Genomic DNA, 9,212 nt, shown 5'->3' with positions numbered 1-9,212 from the left:
TGGGTTCCCAGTTTAGTTATCTATTGCACCCGAAAATTCAGAGGCTTAAAACAACATCTGTTTTGCTTACAAATCCACTATTTTGGCAGAGCTTGTAAGGAACAGTTCATCTCTGCTGTGCTTGGCGTAAGTTGGCACAGCTTGATGGCTAACAATTAGAATCACCTGAAAGTTCACTAACACACTTGGTTGATGTCACCTGTTGCCTGGGACCTTACCTTAGCTGGGGCTGCGTGCCAGAACCCCTACTCACTCACATAAGCTCTCCACAGAGTCTGTGCTTCCTGACAAACACAATGGCAGGGTTCTAAGGGCAGGTATCCTAAGACAGAGAGAGATACAGGCAGAATCCCTGGTCCATGTTATGGCATAGCCTTGGAAATCATGCAGCATTATTCCTGACACATTTCTTTTCACTGAAGAAGTCAACATGTGTTTCAGATTCAAGCAGAAGGGAGAAGAAACAGACTCCTTCGCCCGATGGGGGTATGACAAGTTTCCAGAAGAATCTGTGAGACCAAAAATCTTGCTTAGACCATTTGCCAGAAAATACAATCCTCATTTCCCAATTTCATTACAGAGAGTCATAATATTTGATCAATGCTTAGTCAATATGGAAAGGGACAAGAGAAGAGGGAGACTGATGGGGAATGGTCAGCCAGAAAGTTCAAGCTCAACCCCTTCCTAACCAGATGCCACCAGAGATGGTAACTCACCTTTCCCTTCACCAGCACTAACCCTCTAGCAAGGTGCCAGCTGGTATTCCGGCATCAATGGTAGCAGTCCTTCCTGCCTTCTTTGTTTGCTGTCATACAGGCAGAGAGTGCAAAGCATTTCTCAGGGAGTAATCAGGAATGCCTCACATGTGCTCCCTGAGAGTCAAAGGGGAGAGCTTACAGTTGTTAAAGATTGTCATGGTTTATGTGGTAATAAAACTTGTATTATTTTATTTTATTTTTTAGGACTAGGTCAAGGCTACAGTAAGAAATAATAGGAGTGATCAAACAAAAGACAGAGAAGAGGAAGAGGTAGATGATGGGGCAGGGGACTGGAACTATAACAAGTCAGGGCAGATCACAGCTCCACATCTGAAGAGCTTCTCATCAGCATATACACCACTCAACAGCTTCACATTCCCACACCTAATTCACTGTGGGCTTCATGCTCGTTAAGGTGGTATTCTGTGAATTATTAAAAAGAAATTATAAGAATGTAAGCTTCCCGTCAGCTTAGAATGTCAATATTCTCCCTTCTGGATATATTTCCATTAAAAGCTCTCTAAATGTGAAAGAATTTATCTTATTAAAATATTTTATAGAATCCTTACAGAAGCAGAAGAAATTTCTGAGGGAGGAGGGCATAGTAGTCATTCCATTTGCCCCTATATGGTGCCAAAGAGGCAGATGCCCCAAAGGTAGAGGGTGGTGCAGAGTGGAGAAGAATTAACTGTATTACTGATGACTCAGATAACAACTAAAGGAACATTACTGAGTGAGCAAATGGCAACTTTAGCACCAGAGTGCTAGTTACAGGTTCATCTGAGGCAAAGTACACACTAACTTCCTAATTTTAACTTTCCCCTTCCACTTCTGCATGCCTTACTTTGTTGAAAAGCATCAGCCATATAAATATATTTTCCTGTCTAAAAGAGCCCCTTTAGAAGGACTTTTTCAAAGTGATTTCAGCTTAAATGCCAAATAAGTGAATTTGCCGAAGTGGCAGTGAGTGTGGAGACTGGAGGAGTGTGGAAATGGCCATAAGCCTCAGGACTCTCCGCTCCATGGCCGAAGCTTCCCCAGTTCCTCCTTCCTCACTTCCTGACTCTTGCTCTGCCCTGGTTCTTTTGGATTTCAGTACCATTCATGGAAACTCCTTTCTCTTTCCACACTTTCCTCCCTTCTTTTTAGTCCAACGATCAGAACTAAATCACTGTCATCATCACCGAAAGGTTTCCTTCTAAATAAAAAGCTAAAGCAATTTTCCACTGAAGTGTTTCCATCATTGTATTACAGAAGGTGTCTAATGAAATCAAGTATATCAGGTATAAACTCCCCTACGTAAAGAGGAAAGACTGGGCACAGAGATTTCCAGTCAGCTCTGCTGTTAAAACAGACCCAGTCTAAATACACAGGTGCCAGCTTCTTCTAGTCCTTGGGGTGCTGGGAAGCCCTAAAACAGAAGGGTGAGTTAGGTAAAGTTTCTTTTAGCTTATTTCCCACATTCCCTCTCAGTGCCCTTGTCCCCTCCCAAGAACTCAAAGCTTCCACAGTGTGCTTGGTTGCTCAGAAATGCCCACAGTAAACTTCACCAGGCTTCCCCTCCCTCTGTCCCACCCCAGCTTTGCCTACAAGTCCTCTTTGCTCAAGCCTTACCCCTGATCTCAACATCCTAATATATTATTTCATGCTGGGATATTAGTAACTATCTATGATTAAATGAATTCTCATCACTATTAAAATGAAAATTTCTAAAAGTGATGTTTTTACTCAATAAAAGTCAAATTATGTTACTCCTCTGCTTGAAGTTTTCCAGTGGCTCTCATATCATGAGAGCAAAAGAAAAAATCTTACAAGGACCTATCAGACGTAGCTCTCACTCCCTCCACCTACTCCACTCCCAACATTACCCCTCAGATCTTACCTCCTAGTTCACTCCCCTCCAGACAACCCAGCTTTTTTACTGCTTCTAGAAAAATCTAGGTATGCCCCCACCTCAGCGCATTTGCACTTACTGTATCCCTTTCCTGAGACTCCCTTCCCCCAGATATCTATATGGTTCCCTCCTTCTTCTCTGCCAACTCTTTGCTCAAATGTTACCTTCTCAGAAAGGTACCTGACAATCCCATTTAAATATGAAACCCCTGTGCCCTCTTATCTTTCTCTAGTTTTTTCTTCCCTCACACTGTAGATTTGATTTATTTTATATGTTTATTGCTGGATTCCCTCACTAGATTGTAAGCTCCATAGAAGCAGGAATTTTTGTCAGTTGTTTTCACCGATGTATCTCTAGTGCCTAGAAAAGGGCTGACCAAATAGTCAGTACTGAATAGATATATGTTTAATGAATAGACAAAGTTTTTGGTACTTCCTTTCTTCTTTTCCTATATTCAATCCGTCGGAGAAGAAACAAGCCTTATATATGTTGTGACATTAATGTCAGTTAAAAATATGACTTTGGTCAGCTATGTGGTCTGAAGCAAGTCTCTCTCCATCATATGGTAAAAGATTTGAAAGCACACTATTTTCTCCTCTTTGCACTATCTGTGTATTTTATGTGCTGGGCTTACCTGAGATGAGCACACTATTTCTGGGCACAATGTCTCCTCTCTAAACGCCAATGCAATTTATGAATCCTGCATAGCTCAATGGATTTGGGTTCTGAGAAATGACTTGAAAATAAACACGGCTGGCTGATTTAGTCCCTGAACATCTTGTTCAAATATTTGCTTCATAATATAGTGACATTATAAAACTGTGAAAACTCAGTCACAGAGGCGTAAACAAATGTGAATGTGGTTATATATTGTGGCTCTCTGAATTCTTTGAGTATCCGAGTTCTGTAGCAAAACCTTTCAGTCATATTGCCCTTATGTTGCAATATTCAGTCATATTGTCCTTTGGTTGTGCCTTAATTCACAAATATCAAAGAGTTTTAGACAAACTTTCCCTGAGTGATATTATATAATTTGGAAAGTACAGAAAACAGAACCAGTATCAGCCATTCAAATTCATGCTATGCTTTTCTGCCTAATTACAGAAGGCTTTTTTTTTTTTTAGCTGACTACAAAGACCATTGCCACAGAGATCAGTCTTGCTACAGTTGTCAACAGCATTCATTCTTGAAATACACATTGACTTTGTCCACACTTAACAGAGCTTTGATTTGCTCTCCAGGCTATTCACACCTTATTCTGCTTTTTCACAGAAATGGATTAAAAGGGTACAAGTCTACTCCTGCACCAACACATATAAAAGGAAATCAAAAGGGAACTGAAAGCAGACCCTGAATTTATCAGATTTCTTTTAGGCATGATGCCCAAATTTCAATAGAACTACCATTTAAATTCCTTTAGACCTTCATCGAGGATCCCTTCCAGCACAAAAATTCTAAGCTTCACTGATTCTTTTCAGACCCTCAGGATATTGATGTAAACTAATTTGTGTGGCTGAATTAGGATGAGGTTTCTTATGCTTGAACAGTGACAATTTCAAGGTACAGGAGATACAGGGACAAGAGGACTAACCAGGTAGGAAAGAGTTTATTCAGTCTGGATTTTCTTTTCAAAAACAGTAGTCACTCTGTTCAGGTCCAAACAACTCAAGTTTCCCCTAGGACTGCAAGCCCTGCAACGCAAGGAGGGTATGGTCACAGGAATGGGAAGAAAAGACCCAAAGGAGGAAACAAGTAGCCCAAAAGAGAATAGGGACCTGCTAAGGGAGAGAAAGACCAAGGATGATGTTCCACTACTCCATGGATATTAGTACACTCTACTTCACTGCTTTAGCTAATTGAATTAAAAGGTAGTGTAGAAGAGTAAAAAGAAGTATTGGTATTGAAGTCAGGAAACCCAAATTGCTTTTCCCTCTAAGTCTCAGTTTTTTGTCACAAACAGAGGAATAGAATATCTACCTCAAAATATAGTTACTGGTTGAAATAAGAAGGAATACATAAAAAGCATCTGTCACCTATTGGAGTCTTGATTAATATTTGTTTTAAAGCAACAAAAAATCTTAAAGATAATCTTAGGAAGATTGGAAAGAAGTTAAGACATGAGAGATATCTAAAAAAATTTTTTTTTTACTTTATCATTGTATATGATGTTAATCCATTCTAATGTCACATATAGTATATATGTATATCTCTGTGGGTGTATATATACATGTGTGTGTGTGTGTGTGTGTGTGTATCAATATACATATAAAAGCATGCCTCAATTTCTAAATAAAAGGTGGCATGCTGGAAGTCCCAGTCAGTGAGAATGTCATGAGCCAAAGGCAGTTTTGATAAGTGTAGAGGAAAAGCAGAAAATTGAATGGCTGGCCCGTTATGGGAAAGAACCAAATGGACTACCAAGCCCAAGGAGTTGTGGTGCTCTTGATTTCATGTCAGGAAATGTGTTAATGTTCAAGAGGCCTTCCCTGAGGAGGCAGGGCAGAGCACAATTCCAGCTGGCAGGTGTTTTTAGTCCAAGTAGAAGTCTAGGCAATAGTAGGAGTGGAGAGTGGGAGATTCTAAAACAGATATCCAGAGCAGAGGCCATCCTCGGGATCCAAGAGCCAGGTCCAGAAGGTAACTAGAATGGGAGATAGATGCCAGAGTCCCAAGCAGAAGCTAGTCAAATGACTGGAGTATCTATGGGAACACGATCAGACCTTTTCTAGAACTCATCCACTCAGAGAGAAAGAAGCTTCAAACATCCCACCAGCCCAGGCTCTCTAGTAGAAGGACTACACAGTTCTGAGCCTGCAGGTGGAAGGGTTTTAGGGCCCATAGCTGTGAAAAATGGCACTGGTCCTAATTGGTAACATCTGCAGATGGATCTGGGATCTCACTTTGTCACCATTTGTAACACATCCCCAACATTCAGCAACCAGAAATATTACCTAAGTTCTAGAAAACAATCTAACTACCTATAGTAAAACATAGCCTGTAGAGTTGTGTATGTCACCAGAAGGAAAGCTAGAGAATAAAAATTGGGACTGTATAACTTAGTGAAACCTAGAGTGGACCAGCGATGGTGGTTAACTGTATAAATATATGAATGCTGTTACATGAACTAGAATAAATGTATGTCACTATTACAAGGTGTTAATAATAGGGTGGTATATGGGAAAAAAATACAATCACTGTAAACTAAGGTCTATAATTAACATTAACATTGTAACATTCTGGCATTAACGGTAAAAAGGCATTATGTCAGTAATGTCAGTAGTAGGGAGCTATAAGAGGTATGGGATTTTTTTCTTTGGAAGAAATGAGAATGTTCTCATATTAACCGTAGTGGTGAATGCATAACTATGTGATTATACCAAGAGCCAGTGATTGTACACTTAGGATGGATTGTATAGTGTGTAAATAAAACTGTTAAAAAACTAATAGGGGAGAGAGGAGCTAAGATGGCGGCATAGAGAGGAGGGGAAGACTGTTAGTCCCCCCCGGAACAATTCATAAACAACCAAAAAACTAGTAAATAACCTGGAATAACTGCAGGGAGACAAACATGACTGTCCACTCATCATCCACCAACCTGAATTGGGAGGAATGCCCAAGATCACAGCATAAAATCTTTAACTAAAAACTGCGGACCCGCGCTGAGAGACGAGAGACGAGAGCCCCTCCCTCACGGAAGCCTCGTGGCACTAGAGAGCAGCACTCTCTCAGCCCATCTCCAACTGGGGTTTTAATGTTAATTGCTCAATACAGACAGTGAATCCCCAACAAGCAGACAGAGGCTTTTGGTGACAACTGACCTTGGGAGAGTCAGGGGACATATCTGTCTCAGGATGGGGAACACAGAGGATCAGGTGCTATCTCTGGCTGATGGGTAAATCTGGGAGCTTTCTGTCCCTTTCTCTGTGGAGAAAGACTCAGCCATTTTCAGCCCACAGTGCTTTGTGGTAAAGAAAGCCTCAGCCATTTTAAAATCGCAGCACTTTGACCAGCAGAGTCAGAGAAACAAAGAACTTATTGATATTCAGATGACCTCTCTGGAGGGGGCATAGCTTCCCAAGAGGAAAGGGAGGGGCCCAGCTCTACTGCCTGCCTTACCAGAACCAGACCCCAAAGCCTGGGGGAGGAGAGCCACAGGCCACACCGCCTTATACCAGCCGGTGACAGGCTGACAGGTGCACCTGCCAGGCAGAAAAGCACAGGGTGTATCAGTCCTCTAAGAAAAACCATCAGGGAAACCAGATACTGAATATTTCCTCCTTCTGTGATCTGAGCCTGTTTTCGTCTGGGAAAACCTAATTGGGGTGGCTTAGGAACTCAGATGCCTAGACAACAGAAAACAAAAACCTACACTAAGAAAAACGAAGCTATGGCCCAAAGGAACAAATGTACACTTCAACTGAGATTCAGGAATTTAAACAACTAATGCTAAATCAATTCAAAAAGTTTAGAGAAGATTTGGCAAAAGAGATAAAGGCTATAAAGAAAACACTGGGCATACATAAGGCAGAAATTGAAAGTTCAAAAAAACAACTAGCAGAATCTATGGAAATAAAAGGCACAACACAAGAGACAAAAGACACAATGGAAACATACAACAGCAGATCTCAAGAGGCAGAAGAAAACACTCAGGAACTGGAGAACAAAACACCTGAAAGCCTACATGCAAAGGAGCAGATGGAGAAAAGAATGAAAAAATATGAGCAACGTCTCCAGGAACTTAAGGATGAAACAAAGTACAAGAATGTATGTATCACTGGTGTCCCAGAAGGAGAAGAGAAGGGAAAAGAGGCAGAAGTAACAGAGGAAATAATCAATGAAAATTTCCCATCTCTTATGAAAGACATAAAATTACAGATCCAAGAAGTACAGTATACTCCAAACAGAATAAATCTGAATAGGCCTACGCCAAGACACTTAATAATCAGATTATCAAACATCAAAGACAAAGAGAGAATCCTGAAAGCAGCAAGAGAAAAGTGATCCATCATATACAAAGGAAGCTTAATAAGACTATGAGCAGATCTCTCAGCAGAAACCATGGAGGCAAGGAGGAAGTGGTGTGATATATTTAAGATACTGAAAGAGAAAAACTGCTAACTAAGAATCCTATATCCAGCAAAGCTGCCCTTCAAATATGAGGGAGAGCTCAAAGTATTTCCTGACAGACAATGAGAGACGTTGTGAACAAGACACCCACCCTACAGGAAATACTAAAGGGAGCACCACAGAGTGATAGGAGAAGACAGGAGTGAGTGGTTTGGAACACAATTTTGGGAGATGGTAGCACAGCAATGGAAGTACATTGAACAAAGATAACTATGAACACAGTTGAGAGAGGAAGGTTGGGAGCATGTGGGACACCAGAAGAAAGGAGGAAAGATAAAGAATGGGACTGTGTAACTTGGTGAAATCTAGAGTGTTCAACAATTGTGATAAAATGTACAAATATGTTCTTTCACGAGGGAGAACAAGCAAATGTCAACCTTGCAAGGTGTGAAAAATGGGGAGGCATTGGGGGAGGGATGCAATCAATGTAAACTAGAGATTGTAACTAACAGAATCATTGTATTATGCTTCCTTTAATGTAACAAAGGCAATATACTAAGGTAAATGCAGGTAAGAGCGGGCAATGGGGAGGCGTGTTAGACACTTGACATTGGTGGTGTTGTCTAACTCTTTATGCTACTTTGATTTAAGGTTATCTTTCCTTTTACTGCTTCCTAGCTGTCATTTTTTTCCTTCTTTCCTTTTTTCTTTTTCTTTTGCCTCTCTACCTTCTTTGACTCTCCCTCCTGCCTTGTGGAAGAAATGTAGATGCCCTTATATAGATAGTGGTGAAGGTGGTGAACACATAAATATGTGACCATACAGAGAACCATTAATTGTTTACCTAGGATGGAATGTATGGCATGTGAACAAAAGCATCTTAAAAAAAAAAAAAAAGGGTTGATGATGAAACTTTGAGGGCAATATACTGAGTGAAATAAGCCAGACACATAAGGACAAATACTGCAGGGTCTCACTGATAGGAACTAATTATAATATGTAAACTCATAGACATGAAATATAAGGTACCAAGATATAGGACGAGGCTAAAGAATGGGGAGCGGTTGCTTAGTATGAGAAGAATGTTCAACTAGGATGAACTTAAATGTTTGGAAACGAACAGAGGCGTCGGTAGCAAGATGTGAGAATAACTAACAGTGCTGAATGGTGCGTGAATGAGGTGGAAAAGGTTAGCTCAGAGTCATATATATCACCAGAAGGAAAGTTGGAGGTCAAAAGATGGGAATGTATAAAACTAAAATCCTATGATGGGCAATGTCCATGATTAACTGTACAAATATTAGAAATCTCTTCCATGAACCAGAACAAATATATGACAATACAATTAGAAGTTAATAATAGAGGGGCATATAGGGAGAAAATATACCTCTATTGCAAACTATATACTACAGTTAGTAGTATTTCAATGTTCTTTCATAAACAGTAACAAATGTACTATTCCAACACTATGAGTCAACAATTGAGGGGGGGTT

The sequence above is a fragment of the Choloepus didactylus genome, chromosome 17 (assembly GCF_015220235.1).
Source record: "Choloepus didactylus isolate mChoDid1 chromosome 17, mChoDid1.pri, whole genome shotgun sequence".
Taxonomy (NCBI): domain Eukaryota; kingdom Metazoa; phylum Chordata; class Mammalia; order Pilosa; family Megalonychidae; genus Choloepus; species Choloepus didactylus.
The sequence above is the reverse complement of the archived record's forward strand: the minus strand, read 5'-3'. Positions refer to the sequence as shown.